The following is a 22516-nucleotide window of genomic DNA, read 5'->3' as shown; positions in this document are numbered from 1 at the left end:
TTGCTTATGTTTGTGCTGCCCACACTTCCAAAAGGCCACGAGACTGGAGTAGTCAGTATTTCAGTATTCAGTGGTGAATATTCAGGACAGAATATTACAGTATTCAGGAACCCAGTAACTTTGTTGTACTGGCAAACTGCTACATCAATGCACTGCACTGCACATCACTCCACCGATTTTGAATAATGGTATCTGAACTTTGTCCAAGTTGTTTGGGAGTAAAACTGACTGTATAGCTGCGCAGCTATTTCTGGGGAAATTCAGAGCAACTTTCCTAAAGTAGAGAGGGGCAGTTATCCATATTCATCTAAAGTCAGGCAGATGGCAGGGCAAGGTGGCACCTTCTAGACTAACTAATTCAGAGAGGCATAAGCCTTTGTAAGTAACAGCTTGCTTTGTCAAATGCAAGCAAGCTCTTTGAATTAATCTATAAGGTGGCACTGTGCCCTGCCTTCTGAAGTGAACAGAACTATTCTGCAGTAGCATAATGAATGGAGGGTGACCATTGTTTTGCGGTGCAAAAGCAGGTGTCCACAACAGAATCTAGAATGGCAGCTCTCTCTATCTCTCCCTCTCTCTCTATCTCTCTATCTATCTTGGGAGTTTTCTACTGTCTTCATATGATTTACATAATTCTTCCCTTCTCCCATTTTTCCCTTTGTTCTGAAACTTGTGTTGCTTTAAAATAACAACTTGAGTGCTTGCTTAGTTGACTCGGGGTATTTTTGTTTTAATTTACGTGACCCGCTACATGAGATGCATGCATTTTTTCCCTTTTAGGATTATCATCACTAGATGGCACAACATCATCACTGCAAGCTCTTTAAAAGAAACCCTACATTCAGCAACAAGCCAGTTCACTATTTTACTCTGATATAAATTGTCTGTTGACCAAAATGAAAGGTTAAATATTTTTTATAAACTCCGATCCAATTCTAGCTAATACAAAAGCACTGTGAACTTTGGCCAAGATACTTTAAAGTGACTAGTTACTCTGAGTGCTTCTCTTTTGGTAGTCCAACTGAAACTGTCTTAAAGAGGCCTGACTGTTAAGCACCTACTGCCTGAAAAATCAGGCTTTGCTAAAGTGTGTCTTAATCATCAGCCAAAATCACTAGTCTTTTTGGGTGCCTGTAGACATATGGGGATGCTGCTCCAACGTGCAGTAATTACAGCGCATCAGAGCAGATTCAATTAATCAAGTCTGCTGGAGTGTGCTAATTAGCGCACTCCAGCAGCCTCCATGTCTCATGGATTCCCTGCACATCCCCAAGCTTGTCCCCAAAATGGTGGTGGGGTGCTTTAACTGAAGCTTGTCAAATGAGCTTTAGTTAAAGTGCCCCTGCCACCATTTTGAAGCTTGGGTGCTTTAATTACAGCCCCTGTTCCCCCATCCACCCACAACACCCCTGGAGCATGTGCGAAGATGTCCATAGGCAATCTCAGTCAATAAAGTCTGTTGCTTAGCCATTTTCACTGAGGCTGTCAGTTATGAAAAAAAAACTGATTTAGTGTTACATTAAAAACATTTAAGAACAGATTTTCACTCCCCATTTCTGAGTCATTGCAAAAAACTCTTAATAGGCTGGGTGCAAAGGGACCAAGTTCCCTCCAAAGTCTGGGCTGCTGAAGGAGCCAAAATGGTCCTCAGCCATGGTTAAATAGCCCCTTCCCTCAGATTCCTGAATTACAGCAATCCCAGCAACCTGGATATGGGCATTATGGCCCTCTCCCCACTGCTCCCTGCCCTCCCCTACAGTTTCCAGTCCTCAGCATGTCCTCTATATTATGGTTTGCACAAGGACTGGGGCTATAATTAAGTAGTTTATGCATGGGAGGATTTATCCTGCTGCTGGATTCTTTCAGAGACCTGGAGTGGTCAAGTCTTCTAGAAAATGGTCTAAGAAATGGCATGAAGTACTACAGCGTGTGAAGGTGGGAGTGGCTCTAAAAAAAACAGCCTGAGGCAGGAGAGGGAGTTAGAAATATTTCCAAGAGACCAGAGGCAGGCAACTTTAGGGGAGGATCAAGCATTATCCTGAAGGAAAATATTGGTCTAGATGAAACTGTGTTTCTTGAAGCAGAGGCAAGGGATTTTTGTGAACTCTTTTTACTGGAACAATTATGTAGCTGGTGAGTTTAGTTGTACAAGTTTTCAGGCACAAAGTTCTGTTCTTCAGGTCTACAGGATTCTTTGGGTAAATGTGATGTCTTTTATTAGACCAACTAAATAGTTGGGGAAAATTGTTCTTTGCAAGCTTTCGGGCACAAACACCCTTCTTGAGGCATTGGGAGAGTCTGCTGGTGTTTTGTGTTCTCCTGGATGGAATAGAAGCCAATGTGCAAAATGCAGGTTCTTGAAGTCTGGGCATTTTGTGCCTGAAAGCTTGTCCAACATTTCCTCCAGCTACAGAGTTGGTCCAATAAAAAAGATCACAAAAACCTTTGCCCCTCATACTTTTCCTGGATCATCATGGCCACAGTGCTCCAACCCTACTACTTCTTTCTTAAATATTGTAAGCTGTCAGCACTGGTAAATTGATACAGATAATGCCAAAAGGAACACAAATAGCCTTTCCCGCTGAAGATGCTAAAAACACTGTACACTAATTGAAAAATGGAGTGTTAAATATGGGAAAATAATCTACTGCATGAAAGAGATGCTTATTTGTGATAAAATGCAAGAGTTTGTACTGTCCAAACAAAGCTCTATAGTTCTTCTTCAAACCTCAAAATGTAAGTGAGGCAAGGCCCTTTATTGGTTTCACTTCAACTTAGAGAGAAATGTTCTATTTTTTCACATGTGCCAGCAGATTTCCTCACACTTAGCTGTTCTCTCTCTCCTAGTTAGGGCTGCATTTCTTGTAGCTTTCAGAAAATAATGCTCAGACATGGGAAAAGGTTGAAAATGAATTCTTAGTTCATGAAAAGTTGACCTGGAACCATTCATAAAACATTTGGAAAACTGAAAGCCTTGAAACAGGATGTGGTTAGAGGTGAGAAACCAATCCTACAAGCTTCTTAAACTGCTGGAGAAGATTTATATACACTAGATTTTCCATAGTGAGCCTTTTTTCAATGTTTTCTAGAACAGTTTTATCAATGCAGTGCTTACTATCACGTTTACTGAGGGGCTAGTTTTCTTAATATAATTAGCCTCAATTTTGATATAATGAACTCAAGATTGCCACTTTACTGCAAAGTATCACATGGAACCAGCTGAGTCTGGAAGCAAATGGCAGTGACAACTATTTGATCAGGACCATATGTGCAACAAGGGAGCTCTCAGCTGGTAATAAATGGTATGTTTCTGAGCTGCAGATTTTGGTTTTCAGACTTTCAATGCTGGCAAATACAAATTAAAAGAAAAAGATAAAGATCAATTGGAGTGGGCGTCACTCTAATTTCCTGCCATATTTTTCCTACTCCTTTTGTTTCCAGAAGAGACAGTACTGAGAGTATGGCTATATTTCCTTTCCATGAAGCATATTGCTATGACATGTGCTATGACACATTGGTGCCAATTGGGAATTTTCCTTGGAGCTACAACCTATCTCAAGAACAAATAAAATTCATTTTTAACTAATTGTTGCCCTTTTAGTCATTGGGAGTGAAGTTTTGCAAAGGATTACATGGGAGTCCAGAGCTGTGTTGTGCTTGTTCTGACAGGCTGCCTAAGGGCAAATTTCATCTGACCTTTAATTAAAGTCCAATATTTTTATCTAGCAAACAGTTATACTAAATTGCAAACAATGTTGTCCTTCAAAAAACAACTGTGGTGGTGTTGTTAAGGCATAAAGGGTATTTATTTATTTATTAAAATATTACTTAAGTATCGTATAAAGCACAAAAGCCTGTTTTACACTGCAGTCAGTGAAGAGCACTTATCCTCAGGCGTACCCAGCAGTCCAACATTCCTTTCAAAAACAAAGGGTGATCTGTGGCCTCATCAGCCACATGCCACATCCTTATGCCATAAAATCAACTGTTATACATGGGGATTATTAGACAGAAGTGGCCTTTGAAGTGAACTCGGGTTCTGATTGGGTTAGTCTATAAAATGCAAAACTACCTTGCCTTCTGCCTGATTTCAAACGAACATGGCTAACTACCTCTCCTATTTATTCTTTAACCAATCTGTTTTTTAAGTGTGATTAGACTTACCTGTTAGGTGGCAAAAAATAAAGCTTTACTTCTTTTTACTGCCAACTACCACCACAGATCCAACATAGCTGAAAGTGCTATGTACGTTCTTCCTTGTACATCATCGGACACAAATGTTCCAGTTTTCACTCTGCAAACCCCATATACTAGTGGGGTTGAATAAATGTCATTGGTGATGGATCACAATGGAAGAATCTCTTTTGATTCATAAACCTGTTTTCAGTTTCCAGCATTCACAATTCGGAGAAAAATCTCTTCTACTAATTGTAAACTTCCCTTCCTGGCACAGTCTTTGTTGTTCTCAAAAAGGCTTTGACATTACTGATATTGCTCACCAGGCCAAGGAAAATGGTTAGTGTTTGTTTGCTTGTTTGTTTTTGTAGTTCTCATTTATTTAGTAGGGGAAATGTGAAGGATAGAGGTGTACCAATACATTGGTCCAATATTGGATCAGCACTGATATAAAGAAAATGGATTGTATCAGAAATCGGCCTGATGTGGCCAATAATTTGGCCGATGAATGCCCGTGCATGCATGCGCAGCTGCAGTTCAACACATAGGCAGCAAGGAGCACAGCCCGGCAGCTTGGAGAGCTGCGTGCAGCTGGTAAGTCTGATGTGGTAGAAGGGGATGAGAGAGGGAAGGGCGGGGGGGTGCAGATCAATGCCCCCTGCAATGAGGGAGGGAGTGGGGCGGGGGCTAGGGAAGGCACTGCCTAGCTGGGGCAGAGCAGAGCGCAGGATGGAGACGCAGCTTGTCCAGGGGGCGTAGGGTCCAGGGGGCATGGGAGGGAGCAGTTCCCACCACTGCATGCACCCCAGGAAGGCACAGGAGGGCATGTGCCCCCAGATCTGTGTGGGAGGTGGGGGGGGGGTGCTGCAGCTGGGGGTTGAGGCTGTTCCAGGCTCTTCCTCGTGCATGGGGGTATCTGGGCCAGGTTGCGCCTCCAGCGGGTGACAGCAGCACTGGGAAGGAGGGTACGGGGGAACTATGGGGCACAGCCCAGCCCAGCTCCCAGCAGGAAGAGCCCTATGCAGCCCTAGCCTGCAGCTGCAGCCTGCCCTGCCTGCAGCCAGCGCAGATCCAGGGGCACATGCCCCTACATGGCCTCCTGGGGTACACACAGCAATGGGAGCTGCCCCCCACCCCACGCCCCTGAGATGAGCTGTGGCTCTGTCCTGTGCCCCAGCCCACGCTGGCTGGGCAGCACCAAGCCCTGCCCCAGCCCAAGCCCCATTCCCTTCCTCACCACAGGGGCCTTGATCTTCCTCCCCCATGCCCCTTCCCTTCCTCCTCCCCTCCCTTCCTCATCCACCACAACAGACTTACCAGCTGCACACAGCTGTATCGTAAATTGGATCATTATTGGCCGATATGCCTCCTTAAAAATTGACTATCGGTATCGGCCCCCAGAATCTATTGGTGCACCCCTAGTGAGCCCAGATCAGGGCCAGAGTCAGACCCACAGCAGCCTCCTGCCCCCTGTCTCTGTCTCCCCTCAGCAGCTTCTGCCCCCTCACCCACCTCCTTCCTGCCAGGTGCATTTCAGCTCCAGTTTGGGCTGGGGTCTTTCCTGGGCACAGAGCACATGGAAACGTCTTCCCCTGCCCAGCCAGTTAGCAGCATTGACACTGCTACATGGCCAGGCAGGGGCTGAGCTTCCATGTGCTATGCTCCCCAGACACCAGTTGGAGCAGCATCTGACAGTAAGGAAAGGAAGGGGAAGATGCGGAGACTGGTGAAGTGGTAGAAGGGGCAGAGTCTGTGGGGAGCTGGGGGCGGGGGGTTGCAGGTGGCAGGGATGGCAGGAAGGCTGCAGGGGGAAGAACTGGGTAAAGCAGAGAGCATGACCCCCCCCTCCACCCACTGCTTTTCCTGCTGTAGCAGTGGAGGGGGGTGTAACAAAGGACCCTTGCGCTTTTATGGAGAAGAGGAGGCCAGGAAAGAAAAAGCAGCAGGGCTCCTTTAAGGCCAGAACCTTTATAGCCCAGAAAAGGGGATGCTTACCTGTTGTAAGAGGTATCCAGTCAGCAAGGAGGGAGTGAATAAGACCGCAGCTGTCAAGGGAGGCCCAAGGGGGACGAAAGGGGGCAAACAGCTGGCAGTAGAGAAGGTGAGTCGAACCCCAGAGAAGGGATGAGTTCAGGCCCTGGGCCAGGGGCTCACACTTGAAGAGCTCAGCCCACAGTCAGTTGTCTGAAGGATGCATCAGGGAAAGATGATTGAGCAAGAGATTGAGCACACCTGCACTCAGGGAGCAGGAAGCCCAGGCAGTGGACCAGGTGGGTGGAGCTACGAGATATACTCTCCCTGGGACAGAGGAAAACAGCTGGCCACAGAAGTGAAGGGAGACAGAGCCCTGCAGGAAGGTAGGGGCAGAAACCCTCTGGCCAAGAGAGTCTATGCTTGAAAGAAGGGACAGCCGTTGACCCAGAGTGAAGGAGCAAGTGCCTGGGAACTACTGAGAACCTTCTCTTCTTTTCTTTCTTTTCCTTTTTTGTCTTTTTGTTGTGTCTTGGAAGGCCCCAGAAAGGGATTCCCAAATTGGAAGGTGGTTCTGTGCTCACCCTAGAGAAGCCCTGCAGGGGTGGAGGGGTGAATGTACCTGAACAGACTAAGCACTGGTCATGGTAGCACCAGAGCAGCCCAGGGAAGTGAGGTACCCTGAGGATCTTGGACTGTCTTGAGAGCCCAGTGTGGGCCTGCTTGCTGTTGGGTTTTTTTTTTCTTTGTTTTTCTGCTCACAGCAATAGTGGCATCCGGTGGACCACAGCAGCTTTGAGAGGAGGCAAGGAAGCTGCAAAGCAGAAGGCCCAGCATGCAGAAATTCTTTTTCTATGCTTTTTTTTTTCCTGGGCTTTCCTCAATGGTTTTGGGGGTCAAGGGACCCCGGAGCGGGGGCCAGAGTTCAGACTAGCCAGAGCCTAACCAAAGAGGAGGACTAAGACAGGCTGGTCATACACCCATTGGCAAAAAGGGGAGGGAAACAGAAGACAGAGAGATGGGGCAGTGCTCCATGCAGCCCGTCAGACTTGGGACTGGTGACAGGATATGGAGACAAGGTGCCTATGGCCTAGGCCAGGGGTTGTCAACCTGGGGTACACATAACCCCAGGAGTACTTGTGAAGGCCCTAAGGGGTATGTGTGGGTGGGCAGGGATGGAGTGCCTCAAGCACCATCCCGTGCCACACAGGTGCCACCTGCCTAGCCGGACGTGGTGGCTGCCACTGCTCTGCATTCTCCCCCATGCAGCATCCGGCTGCCAGGGGTACATTGATCCAAAAAGGTTGAAAACCCCTAGCCTGGGCTTAAGTTTCTTAAAGACAGCCTCTCAAAAAACATCTCAGTTAACATCAAGATGTGGCAGACGAGAGAGAGAGGAAAAGAGGGACAGACTAAGGGACCAGCATAGGTAGCCAGGTACCACCCCACCACAGGAGGGTGTCCAGTTGTCTCCTGAGGAGCACCTTTTTACAGGAGGATTTAAGACAACCCTCCAATACTTAGATTCTGCACTTTGGAAATGATAACAAATTTATAAATTTTCCATATATAGAACCTAATTATTAGGGAGTTGTCTTATAGTCAGGGTCATCTTATATTTGAGTATGTTATTAAAGTAGAAATAATAAACTAAATTTAATAGCTACAGTTTGGTTTGTGTGTTCTGTGGGATGCTGCTCTATTGAGAAAGAGCATCTTGTTCCAACTCAAATTGCTGCACTGAGGCCTTTTGCTCAAATAGGCTGTTTTGGTGATAACACAGTTGTTTAAAAGTAATGGTCGTAGCAAGCCTTGCCACAAAACATATTGCAAAAATAATAAACTCTTATTTATCTCTAAGGACGCCAAATGGAGGTTAATCTTCAGTTTATTGGACACTGTAGAAACAACATAGTCAAGGTCCCAGAGAATTATCATTCTGTTATTTAGAGATGAAACAGGTAAAGAGGCATGGAGGGCAAAGTAACAATAAAGATAGGTGTATTTGCATAAATTTGTAATCATTGTGGCACCGTTTTGATTAAGTTAAAACAGTGTAGATTAGATGGCCGCTTGTAGTTCAAATATATTTGACCCCCAATTTCCCATGTATGAGAATGAACATGCTTCACCTATATCAACTACTTTTGTGATACATCCCTCAGATTTTAATGGGAAAAAAAAGAAGGATCAGATAATCTCTTTCATTTATTACTGTGTCGGAAGTAAACATGCTGTGTCTGTGTCTACAACAGCCAATTCCATGGGGAAATTAAGCTATAGTTTCTTAGTATAGACAAGGTCTTTGTGACTGTTTATATACCAGGCATCTTACAGGCTCTCAATATGTTTATGCACAATTTTTTTTTTCCAGTGTGAGATTTTTCTGAAAATGTCCCCCACCATTGCTCTAGCATCAGTCTCTCCACCAGAGCTAGCAAGTATGTGTTAGAGCAGATGTATATATTTATATTGTCATTTTATTATCTAGCTCTCTTTGAAGCAAGTCTAGCTAGACTGGGGGTTAGAAATGCTGGTGGCTTGTCTGTAGGATATCCCCATTCTTGCTAACACTGGGAAACAGATATTTTTCCAGAAAAAGAAATTATATGGGCTTGGACCTATGGTTTTGTTTTACAAATACCAGATTTTAAATATACAGAGAGTACTTGCAGATGACAACAAGCTGCAGGGAGTAGCAGATACACTGGAGGATAGGGCTAGGATTCAGAGAGACCTCAACAAATTGAAGGACTGGACCAAAGAAATCTTATGAGGTTTAATAAGGAGAAGGGCAAAGTCGTGCACTTAGAACAATCCCATGCACTGCTAGAGACTGGAGACCAACCAGCTAAGCAGCAGCTCTGCAGAAAAGGACCTGGGGGTTACAGTGGACAATAAACTGAACATGACCCAACAGTGTGCCCTCATTGCCAAGAACACTGATGGCATACTGGACTGCATTGGTAGGGCCATTGCCACCAGCTCAAGGGAAGTAATTATTCCCATCTATTCTACACTGGTGAGGCCACATCTGGAGTACTGTGTTCAGTTTTGGGCTCCTCACTACAGAAAGGATGTGGGCTAATTGGAGAGAGTCCAGGGGAGGGGAACAAAAATGGTTAGGGGGCTGGGGCACACAATTTATGAGGAGAGGCTGAGGAACTGAGCTTATTTAGACTGGAGAAGAGAAGACTGAGAGGGGGATTTAATAGCAGCCTTCAACTACCTGAAGGGTGGTTCCAAAGAGGATGGAGCTAGAGGGTTCTCAGTGGTGGCAGAAGGAGCAGGGGTCTCAAGTTGCAGCAAGGGAAGTTTAGGTTGGATATTAGGAAAATCTTTCTCATGCGAGCGGTAGTAAAGCACTGGAACAGACTACCCAGAGAGCTTGTGGAATCTCCATTGGAAGTTTTTAAGACCCAGCTAGGCAAAGCCTTGGCTAGGATGATCTAGTTGGGGATGGTCCTGGTTTAAGCAGGGGATTGGACTAGATGGCCTCTTGAGGTCCCTTCCACCCCTAGTTTTCTATGATACTATAGTCTGCAATAAACATAATCTTAAATGCTAATATGAACATTGAGACTAATTCTCTCATCCATTTTGCATCAGTTTTCCATTATAAACAGTTTCCAATCAGCAGATCTGGCCACAGAAATTATCAGCGGCTGCACAGGGAAAATTTTATCATCTTTCAATGTCTTCCCATAACGTAGGGAGCTTACCTCAGAGAAGGAGTATGGTGTTGGGACTTCATGGCCTCCTAGAGATTCCCAGTTCCTAGAACAGCTTCCTAGACTCTTCCATCACCAACACCAGATAGGGTACAGAATAAGCAGGGTAGGAATGACCACCTTCCTACTATTGCTGTAGAAGCAGTATGTGATCAATTAAAAAAAAATTAGATGTCTATAACTCAGCGGGACCAGATGAACTTCATCTGAGAGTGCTGAAGGCGCTGACCAAAGTCATGGTGCAACACCTGGCGAAACTCTTCCAAAACTCATGGCATTCCAGAGAGGTCCCTGAGGACTGGAAGAGGGCCAATGTTGTGCCCATCTTCAAGAAGGGGAGGAGGGAGGACCTGGGTAACTATAGGCCAATTAGCCTAAGTTCTATCCGAGGGAAAAATCCTGAAAAAATTAATCAAGGAGTCTATCTGCAATAGGCTTGCAGAAGGTAGGATTCTGAACGACAGCCAGCATGGCTATGTCATGGGCAGGTTTTGTCTTACCAACCTCATCTCCTTTTACAACCAGGTAACTTGCCACCTGGACAAGAGAGGAGGTTGACGTTGTATACCTTGACTTACAAAAAGCCTTTGATCTGGTATCCCATGATGTTCTCATGAGGAAATTAGAGGATTATGGGCTTAATTCCAAGACAGTCAGGTGGGTGGGAAGCTGGCTGCGGGGTAGGACCCAGAGAGTCCTGGTGAATGGATCTGTATTGTCCTGGAGAGAAGTGGCCAGTGGTGTCCCACAGGAGTCAGTGCTTGGTCCAGTGCTTTTCAACATCTTTATCAGTGATTTGGATGAGGGGGTGAAGAGTTCACTGGCCAACTTCGCAGATGACACCAAGTTATGGGGAAGCGTGGTCATGCTTGAAGATAGGCTACAGATACAAGTGGATCTGGACAGGCTAGCAAGTTGGGCAGATCAGAACCAGATGAAGCTCAACATCAAGAAATGTAAAGTGCTCCACCTAAGAATGAACAGCCCCCTACACACATACAGGCATGGTGCCAAACTGGCCAGCACCACGAATGAAAGGGACCTGGTGGTAATAATAGACCACAGTATGAATATGAGTCATCAGTGCAATGCTGTAGCCAGCAGAGCAAACAATACTCTGGCATGCATCAATCAATGCATCTCCAGCAAAACCAAGGAAATGATTCTTCCACTCTAGTCAGATTCTTTCACTCTAGTGAGACCACAGCTGGAGTACTACGTCCAGTTCTGGGCACTGCACTTCAACAAGGACGTGGTAAAGCTTGAGAGAGTCCAGAGAAGAGCCGCCTGTATGATCAGTAACTTGAAAGGCAAGCCCTATGAGGAAAGGCTGAGGGATCTGGGACGACTCAGCCTGAAAAAGAGAAGGCTGATAGGGGACTTGGTAGCAGCTTACCACTACATTAGGGGAGTACATCAAGGGCTTGGTGAACAACTGTCACCAGGGCACACTTGGGCAAAACCAGGAGTAATGACCACAAACTCCTGGAAGACCATTTCAGGTTCAATATTAGTGAAAACTTCTTCACAGTTAGGGTGTCCAGACTATGGAATAAACTCCCTCCAGAGATGTTGCAACTGCCTACCCTGGAAATCTTCAAGAGGAGACTGGACAGTCACCTCACTGGGCTCACTTGACTCCAGTCATCTTTCCTGGCTGGTGCAGGGGGCTGGACCCGATGATCTTCCAAGGTCCCATCCAGCCTTACAATCTATGAATCTATGAACACAGTTCAGAGCTAAGGCCCTAAGGCTGCTGCTCCCATCTCCCCAAGCTAATTAGGGCAGCGCAGAAATGACCCAAGACTGGAAGTGAAGGTGTAGGGGGTACAAAGAGTTCTTTTGCACATGCCTCTTCTCAGCCATGCCCATCACTACTTTTGCACAGCTGAAAACTAGTAGCTGTTCCACTACATAAACTCATTTAGGTGGTGGTTCTTCCATTTAGTACAATGAAAAGATATATGCTGCCCCATAGGTATATATTTGTAAGGACCTGATCCTGCAGTCTTTCTCTATGCAAGTAACATTTAGTTTGTGTGTCAATGTACCACACATGTAAAAGGGTTGGAGGGTCACATCCTAAAGTTGTTTTGGATGGCCTCTCAAGTTGCAGTTTAAAAAATAAAACAGAGCAGAACAAGTCCAAATGCTGCATATGGTAATAAAAATGTCATGAACAGCATAAATGACTCAAATGGAAATATTATTGAGCCATCACCTTGTGGTAACCACCTGCCTAATCAGAAATACAAAACAACTATAGCTGACTATTATTTAATAAAAAATGAGATACAGGAACCAGTCTGAGACCTCTCATTAGCAAAATCACCACCACCTCAGTTGTTTTTCTTGTTCCCTTGACACAAACTATAAGAGCACTTAAGGATAAAACATTATTTTTAATCTTAGTTACTTTAGGTACAGTGTGCTTTCTGAGTCAGATACACATATAAGAGGGGCTGAAGGAGGCTAAGGACACCTGTACAGATGCTTCCCACTTCCACACCAGTGCCTGTACCCTCATGTCCTTGATCATATCATTGTTTACACTGAGTTTTATTTTGGCGCAAATGCCATTGCTTTATTACAATCCCCATTGGTGAAACTGTAGTGGTGTAAAAAAGCCAAACAAACAGGCACAAGCCTTTGAGGACAAATTTTCAAGAGCTTAACTCCCATGCAGCACTCAAGCAAGGGTCCCTTTTTCAAAATGCTTAGGCCCTAGTGGCTTGCATTCTGGCATTTGCTGAGCTCAGCATTCAATGGCGCCTTATTTTCAAAAATCTGGCTTTCATTTCAGTGCCTAAATGGATCCTGAAAATCTGACACCTACCTCAAAGTGTAGACAACTAATTGGAATTAGCAATAGTGCCTAATCTGAGCCTTAGTGGCTCAGCAGCCCCCCTGTAACCAGTCAAAATCCTTTCAGAATGATGTAAACTTAAAGCTGTCACATCCTTATTTTTCCACCCACTTAAAAATGGCTCTAGTAATTCTGTTTGGTTTAGCTTTCCATCTGGCAGCCTAATTTTCTGGTTCTCACAGCATAACCATTATGGAAAAGACAGCCAATGGAACAATATACCAGGATTGTTATAGAAGTCTAGTACTTTGGATTCCAGAAAGGAAACACTTATCTCCTTGGGGTGAAGTGTATGTGAATACAGTGTACCTCTGCCCAATCCAAAATAGCACTGATGAGCTCCCAAAATGGCCCTGCCCACACCTCAGCTGAAGGAATGGATACCACATGTAGGATCTCAAGATTAAGGGTTCTCAAAAGAATATAAAAGCTTTCCATAGTTGGCAGCATATTCCAGAGACAAATTCCCAAATAAACAGAAAGCTATAAGGTTTCTAGTTTGCAAAGAATTGATGTTGTCATATTGCCTTGAAGTTATTTTCTTTCCTTCTAAATACCACTTTCCTAATTATTGGTGCCTCAATTACCATACATTTGTCAGACCATTCTTAACAGATTACTCTAAAAAATCTACAAGCCCCCTTATTCTGTGTTCTTTACTTTGCACTGTGACACTGCATTGGTAATACAGAATGGTGATTATAAAGCTGTCAAGACCTATCAGCAACAGAATTCCAGTAATGGAAGAAAAGCGCTTAATGATGTGAGACAACAACAAAGGTGCAGGAGTTAGGATTGGTATTCTAATATTTCAGTGTTTTATCCGAGTCATTGGTGCCTTCCATCAAGCCCTATGAAATTATCCTCCACCCCTTTGCAGAATATTGTTATTTTATGGTTTAATCTCTCCACTGTATTTTGTAAAACATACTACTTTCTCTCCTTCCCTAGGCTGTCTACTCTTGTACTCCTCCTGTGCCACCCTTTTTTGTCCCTTTCCCATTCCTTCCTTTGTGTTCTCCCATCTTCTGCCTCATCTCTTGTGGGTCTCCTTTTTCCTCTCCTATTCGCCACCTCCTCCCTTTTAAAAAGGGAGCAAATAGATGTTATGGCCCAAGTGGCTGCCCCTCAGGACCCTCTACAAATTACATTTATATGTGGCATAGCAGGAGGCATGATTGTTGGGATCAGATCCCATGGCACCTTTGAATGAATGCATGCCAGGGGCCTCAGTCTGTTAAAGCAGGGGTGAAGAATGGTGAAGAAAAGAACAGTAAAGGAGAAAAGAGGAACAGCCTATAACAGTGACCTGTAGTGGTCAAAGCAAAATGTTTATTTTCTTTCTAATCCAACTATTCGGGACCAAAAAGAGCATGGAAAACAGGCCAAAAATTCAGGCCTATCCTCCCCAGGCACAACTGCTGGAAGGTATATTCTCCTGTAAAGATACATATATGCTCCCCATAAACACTAAAATAAAGGACAAACTATATTTTTTAAAAGCCTTAGCACTCAAAGTTAGAAAATAATTGACGTAGAGAACAGTTGGGAATTATCTGAAGACTTTCCATATTAGACCTATTTTCTACCATAGGAGAGTGATTTTTTGACTGAGGCTTTGAACTTATTAATATTATAATTCTGACTTTTATTGCTGTCTTGTGTTTGGAATATCTAATATCCCAGAAATATACATATGTCATGTCTGAAAAACATTAGGTTCTCTAGGGGAATTAAGGTAACTGATAAACTTGATTTGTTTAAACCTATATTTGTTCCTGAGATAAGAAGCACATGGTGTTTGCATTTAAAACCTAGTTTGCTGAAAATATTTTAACAAGATTTATCCTAGGAGAGGTACGTAGATCAGACCCCACCTAAGCCCCTATCATATAAAACTATATAAAGGTATAATTCATTTTGTTGTCTGGTATCAGTGTTTCCTCCTGGATATTAGATTTACCCAGTTACAGAAATATTTTTTCTACTATAAAAGCTGAGAGAATCCTCTGTGGAAATTTTTCAAGGATGAGATTAATTATCCTTCTTCACTTTTTCAATCTTGGAGAAACTTTCAGTCTTGTTTTCCTTCTACCACAACATCTCTTCATACTCTAATACTTAGGTGCTATGCTAATGGGTGCTCTAGAAACATTTTAGATTGGTTTGCATTTCCCCCTAACCAGGCACTATAAGAGAGAGTGACCTTATTTTTGAGCTTTCTTATATTCCATTGTTAGCATCCTCAGTTTGGACTTCATCTTTTTTAGGCATGAGAGGATTCTCAGTCTAAAATGATAGAACATGAAGAGCACTCTGAAGTCGTAATTTTCCATCACGTGTGTTTGCTGGAGTAATAATACTTAAATCTAAGGTGAGCCACTATTGTACAAGTATACCACTGGAAAGTACTTAACTTCATCATGACAACTAAACAGTCATCATGACCTTTGTGCAGACTTTAACTGACTCATGCATCAACTATTCCTACCCTCTCTTCTCCCTGAAGCCCTCTCCACTGCCTACAGACTTGTCAAAAAAACATCTAGCTGCCATGTCCTGCTCTGCAATTTAGCTCCTTTCATCTCATCCTCTTCCACAAAAATACCAGTGTCCTCTCTGAATCACCTCTGTCCCTACTCTTGAGACTGCATTTCTGATCCAAATGGCTAGATTGCATTCCTTTTCCCTCTTAAATCCCATCTCAAAATCCACATCTTCATTTTTAAGTTAAGCCTCATGTACAATTTGGAAGGCTTTCACCTCCCCTCTAATTTTCAAAATGATCACATAAATATAGCATTCCCTCCTTGGTTCCTTCTCCATCCTTGCATTACCTCTTCTTCTTGTTCTCGTCCTGCATTCTCTTTGCATGGGAATCCTCATTTGCCTGTTCTGCAAAATGTCATAGATATCTACACCACTATAGAACCAGTAAAAAGAAAAACATAAGCACACAGAATATTAAAATTTTTCCTGTTGACTGCATTATTCAAGCATCATAACATTACTGTTTGGGTAATGTAGAGCTGAATCCCACAGAAGTTAAAGAAAAGAATCCCGCTACAGGTTTCTATCGCTTTATGTGGGTTTTGTATGTATGAATTCACTCTTATGCAATGACCCTTTATATACCAAAATTTCATTATATGCGAGGTAAATTCACACTTATGTGATTGGTGTGGTGGAAGCCTGCAGTCATCTGCTTTGTGTGGTGCATTGTGGGAGTGACATGCACCAAAATATAGTCTCCTGTATGGATCTGTGTTTCTTGCTCGTTGTCTGCGACGTGTTTCTGCAGTTGCCATCCCCGTTATGGTAACATTCAACACCCCGCTGTGCCTATGTGTACTGTCTGCTGTTGGTGAGTACCAGAATAATCTTGGAAAAGTTGTAGAAATGGGTCTGGGGGTCAGTACAGTCGAGGTCTTGGAATGTATCCCTGTTTGTTACATTGTAAAGTGGGCTCCTTTTATGCGAATTCGAGTTATGCGCCATGTTCCAGGAATGCATGTACAGCATAAAGCAAGGGAAACCTGTAATTTCAGTGGGTTTTTGGATCAGGCCCAGAGTATGGTGTATAGTTGGCATAGAAATATAGATACAAGACATAGATAAACATATGGTTTGGACAGTAAACATGGGCACTGAAGATGTCACTATCAGGTAAATATCATGCTGGGACAGATCGCATAAGTTATAGTATGTGCATAAGGCCTGATGTAGGCATTCTAAGATAGGATCTTAAAATATAGTTGATAAAGTTGCTTTAATACAGAAGTGCATTGAATGCAGCCTACCAACCAAGCAAAGAGAGACCTCAGCATGTGAGCAATTACAGACTTCCATTTCTATCCCTTTTAGGATCTGCTGAAATGGTACCACTCACATTCATGATGATAGCTGACAGGTGACACCAAGAACTGCAGACCTAAACATCAACAGCTAGGCAAGAGCCCATTACTTGTTGATGGGTTGGGTTTAGATTGCTTTGTTGTTTACCCAAATGAAAAGAAAAATTTTTTTTATTGATCTTTCCAAGTAACTCTGAATCACGGAAACTCAAGGAGAGGGCAATATGTACTAGCTCTGTTGAAGTCAACAAAAAGACTCCAATTGACTTTGGTTATTATTTATTATTTGTACTGCAGAAATAGTTAGGCACTCCTACTGAAACCAGGGTCCCATAGTGCCTTGTGCTGGGCAAACACACAGTGAAAACAGTCCCTGTTTTGAAGAGTTTGCAGTCAAAGAATCAGATAGTGGTACCACCCATCAATGTGTTAGCCTGCTGAAGGCAGTAAGAGTATTCAGAGTAAAGAACTACCAAATGTGAATAAAAGTATTTCAGTTTGACCCTAAATAAACAAAAGCTCAGAAGGGAAAGAAGCACAAAGTGAAGCAAATTTCAAAGAGTTTAGTGCCAAAGCTGGAAGTAGAAATTTCCCTCCTGATTCCCCATCCAGAAACCTATTTGTGAGGCCACACTGCCTCCCAGCAGTGTGCCTTACATTAAGGCCTATAGCATATATATATTATGACCTGGGTTTATTCTACTAGTTCAACAGGCCACTAAATACAAGGGTCCATAAAAAATGGGAGAATGGAAGTTGGTATAGGAAGCTTGCCTCTAAAGTTTCTGGCCATTTAGGGATTAAATCCTCAGACTTAACTTTGCATTAACTAACTTTTAGAGGTGCACCGATACCTCGGTCCAATATCGGATCAGCGCTGATATAAAGAAAATCAACTATATCGGAAATTGGCCTGATGTGGCCGATTATTGGGCCAATAAATGCCCATGCGTGTGCGCAGTGCAGCATAGCATTCAGGCAGCGAGCAGTACATCCCAGCAGCATGGAGAGGTTCCTGCAACACCAAGCTTTATGGGATATGTCTCCAGAAGTCCTAAGCCATGCCAAGTCAACCCAGAGAGTCCTAAGCTTCTCATATGGTTCCAGGGAGTGCTGTGGATGAGTTAACTGGCTCTGCACACTGTTGAGTGAACACAGCAGTCTTTCTGGTTTGGTAGTAACACACATGGAAGCAGCATGACATGTTTTATTATTGCATCATAGAATAATACAAACGAAGGCTGGACGTAGCCTCAGGAACTATCCAGCCAACTCTCTGCTCAAGGCAGGACCATCCCCATTCTAAATCATCCCAGCCAAGTGCACGTTTAGTCTGCATTTAAAAACGTCCAATGATGGAGATTTTCCATCTATCTAGCATGGCACTGCTTGGTACAGTAAGAGAAAGTACATGAAAGCTATAGATATGTCCCAGTAACATACTGGGGTAAATGCAGATAAGAAGGTATGGTTTTGCAAGATGTAATTTTTTCTCAACCTTGTGAAGATTTAGGAATATATACATTACTTTTGATATCAACAGGAGCAGTCAAGAAAGTTATCTGTTTCTTTAATTTACAGTGAGATGATTAGGAAGTAGATTGAATCCACCATTGCAGACAGAGTATTATTTGATAATTATCTTAAGTACTCTCATTAAAATCTTTGGGTACTATATCCAACTCCAATATACTTACATTGCCACTATCCTTAAGGTTGAGTGAACAGTTACAGTCCTGTAGTTAAGGATAACATTGCTGGCTTCTGTGTAGTTCACAGAAAAAACCCCCACACATTTGCATTTTCACTGACCTGCATTCTTGCATACTGGCTTCTGGCTTCTCTCGCATCCAGGAAGGGCACAAAACAACTGCAGATGCTCCCTCTGCCTGAAGAAGGGTGTTTGTATTTTAATTTTACTTCTAAAAATATTTTTATCCTTAAAAACATGTGTTTTCACAGTGTATATAGAGGCAAATGCATAATAGTTCAAAATATAGTCTTACTCTTGTATATTGTGTGGGGGAGTGTGTGAGGTGTCACTGGGGGGATGGACATGTGTGTGGGGGGGTATGGAGGGCATAGTTTCATAGTATGTGTGTGCGCAGTGTGAGTGTGTGTGTCTGCAGGGAGTGAGGGTATGTGGGGCTGTGAGATTCAACTTAGCTGACCCGGGCTCTGTGCTCCCGCTGCCCCACTGTGTGCAGGGCCCGTGCTCTGGGCTCCATGCTCCCACCCAGCTGCCACTTCCCCCAACCTGCTCCTGCTTCTCTACCTGCTGTCCGGGGTGCTGCAGCAGGGACACGAGGAGGAGCCGCCAGACCAGAGGCTGGGGGAGCTGAGCAGCCCCGCCTGGAAGCTGTGTGTTGGCTGAGGCCGGGGCCCTTCTGCACGCGAGGGTGGGAGCACAGCGCACTGCCCCAGCGGGAGCGGGTGGGGTCAGCTCCATGCTGAGTGTAGCAGGAGCAGCTGCAGGCTGGGTCTGGTATAATTAATTGGTGGCCACTCATCTGTGGGCTGGAGGAAATTGCCTTATGGGTTGGATTTGGCCTGCTGGCTGTATTTTGTCCCCCACACCGAGCTACAGGATTGAGGGTTTCTTTACATCTCTGTTGTAGCTTGCTCCCATACAATGGATACCTGAGTACCTGAATCTAGGAGGAACTGGCAAGGAACTTCTTTTAGCTTTCCCTCCAGGTATCCCAATCCTATGACAACAATAATCACTACCTCATTCTGTGGCTCCTGACTTCTCCTCCCTGGCATGCACATGCACCCTTGCCTTGGTGTCTTAGATATCTAGGGCCTCCAGTTTTCTCACCACTTCCATCTCAGTGGCTAGCTTAATGGCATCCTCCAGGCTATGGGGCCTCCCTAACTGAAGCTGGACCTGCTTCTCTCTACTGAAGGCATTGCTGACAAACTGGTCACGGGCCAGCAGGTCCTGAATCTCAGGGCTGATTTGTGGGAAGGCCTTTACAGTTAATCATCTTAAAGCAATGCCAAGCTCTTGTATCTACTCTGCTGAAGTCTTCTTACAACTAAAGAAAGCTGCCTGGTCCCAGTCAGGACCTGGATCTGGTTCCAAAGCATTCCTGAGGGTCCCTGGCAGGTGCCTGTAATCCTGTTGGGTTTCACTGCGGAGCCCACACTAGACCTCCCTGGCCATCCTCGTGAGAAACAGGCTCAGGAAGTTTAGCTTAGTGACCCCATCCCACCCATTTAATTTAGCTGCCATTTCAAATTGTTCATGCCAGTCATCCCATTCTTGTTGCTCTGCGCCTAGTGCTGGCTTGAATATAGGCCTTGAGACACTAGATGGGGTATGTGTGTTTTCCTCTCCCACTGGAGGTACCCCCACCTCTGTGGTATTCATCTTACCTCAACAAATGCCCACACAACAAACAAAATCTATACACTCACTGCAGCAGTTTGCCCTGTGCCCCCCAATCCCTATCTGCCTTGTTTGTAGGAGAGCCCCCTCCCCCCCACTTGAAAATCCCACTGCTTCTACCAATTTGTGCCACCCTGCAGCTCCAGAAATTGGCACAAGAAGCAAGGGGGAGTTCCCACTTTTATATAGAAAATCATAGGGGTTAGGGTCACAAGTCAATGGATGAACAGGAGGGAGTAGGTAAAAAGTAATGAAACATCAATGCTGTAGTAACATACACTCAGCACCTTAATTTCCCCTCCATACCTCCGGAGGTGTCCCCAAACAAGCCTTTAGTCCCTAGAGCGCTAATTTAGCAACCTGAAGCTACCCCCAAATCTGAGTCCAGCTCCTTCAGTCCACAGTCCTGGCTGACCAAGCCAGTGAGATCTCCAGCTCCACTATGCACTCCTCTGTGTAGGGCTGATCAGATTCAATGTGAATGCTCTCTTCTCCTTACTCTAGCCTCAAACTGCCTCTTCCTTGTTTCGTTTCCCCCCAGCTCCTGGAAGTTTCTGTAGTTGCAGTCCAAATTAAGTTAGCACAGCCCTGCAGACTTCTCCTTGGTTTTTCCTGCTGTTATACACATTACAGGCTGAATAAACTGTCCAGGTGCAGCAAGGGAGCTTCTGTCCCCCAGAACCAGACTGTCATGCTTGAGTTTACTGAACCCAGCTGAGACATGCATATTCCTTTCAACAGATGCCTGTGTGTCATTTGTGTTCTGAGTTCATGTGGTGACCTAAAAGATTTGTCTGTTTTCCCATGGCTAGCTTGGAAGCTTTGCATTCTGAGAATTCATGCTAGAGGGGAGAGAAGTTAGATTCTCATTCTGTTTTGCAGAATATGTTGTTAGATAAATCCCAAATGTAATTTTCTTCCGATTTCTTTTTCACGTGTGTGACGAATTCCCTGCCCAGGCTCTGGTGGCGGAGCCCGCCCCGGGAGCAGGCAGCTCCCAGGGGCAGGAAGCAATCCCCCCCCCCCCCCCCCCCCCTTTTGTATTTGCAGGTAGCAAATGTACTTGTGTTTAGTGAGGTTAACTGCTCAGTAAGTGTGTGGACATCTAGACACACACACTTACTGCACAGTAAACTACATTACAGCACAGTAAAGCATCTTGCATAGACATACCCAGTGAGATCTTATACCATGGTGAGGAAGGGTATGGAAAATGTGATAACCTAGAATGAAAGTTTAGGCCAGAAAGTACCAAATGGCTGCTCTATCTTTCATTACAAAAGTAAAGAAACCCAGGAAATGGGCCTCTTTTCCTTTCAAAGTTAGCTTTACAAATAACAAAAGATCATGTGAATAAGCATGGACATTTTATCAGAAGTATTTTACTAAAATAAAATTACATACCATCTTCTGCAGCCATCATTCCTAAGTATTCTCATGTCAACTAACCCCCAGATTCATACATCTGAATCTGGCATCATCTTTTTCTCCGTATGACATACCAAAGTGGTGTTATTTACACTTTTATGTGCTTTCCATGACAGTAGCAGCATTGCCACTGGGAGAAACTGTCAGGAGCTGTCACACTTGAGGTGCAGACAGAAGTGACAGTTTTTGCCTGAACTGTCCCCTGAAAGCGCTGTACAGCTGTGACCAAAAAAAATTGCATGGCTGCAGAGTGCTTTAAAAGGGCACAGATGAAGATGCTCCAAAATGGAGCAGCTTCAGTAATTTGCATCTGCCCCACCTCCCAGCCCTTATGCTTTTTGCAGAATAGGAGGGGGAAAGAGAGCAGAGCGGGTTCAGTCTGGCAATTTTTCAGGTGGTGTTGAAGGGTGGGGAACCCTCAGAATAAGCTCCCTCTGCTCCCTTTCTCCCTCCCATTCTGAAAAATATAGCCAGGGACTGAGAGGGGATAGAGGTGTTGCTAGGGAAGACTGGCTGCAGGCTTGCATTCCCCAACACCCAGGACCCAACAGCAAACTTCTGTTGGGTCTGGGGGATCATTGTAACTTGTGGCACTTCCTGCAAAGTGCCATGAGTTACAACAGGGGGCCTGCTTTTCTCTCTGTACCTTTGCTGTTCTAAACTGCTCTGTTTAGAGATTGGCTGTGTTGTACCTCAGCCTACCCAAGAGGTGGATGAAGCAACACCTTATAAAATTCTTAAATTTTTATAGGGTATTGTAAAGCTTAATCACTGTAAAATACATTTAGTTCCTTGGATGAAAGATATTACAGAAGTACTGACTACTACTTACGTAACACAAATGGTGACTCATGAAAATTAACCCCAGAAAACATTAACTGCACTAAAGGAATTAATCCTCCATTTCACAGTGCTTACAAGTAAAACTGTTCCCCAGCCCCAATGTAGAATATGCTTTGCATTGCTATTTAAAGCAGTGATACTGGAAAATGGAAAGCAATATCTGACATATACACTTAAAAAAACAGAACAATAATCAAATGGGTTTCATTCATATCTAAGATAAAAGGGGAGTAACTTTAAGCAAGCAACGAGA

The sequence above is a fragment of the Alligator sinensis genome, unplaced genomic scaffold (assembly GCF_000455745.1).
Source record: "Alligator sinensis unplaced genomic scaffold, ASM45574v1 scaffold226_1, whole genome shotgun sequence".
In the NCBI taxonomy this organism is placed as follows: Eukaryota; Metazoa; Chordata; order Crocodylia; family Alligatoridae; genus Alligator; species Alligator sinensis.
The sequence above is the reverse complement of the archived record's forward strand: the minus strand, read 5'-3'. Positions refer to the sequence as shown.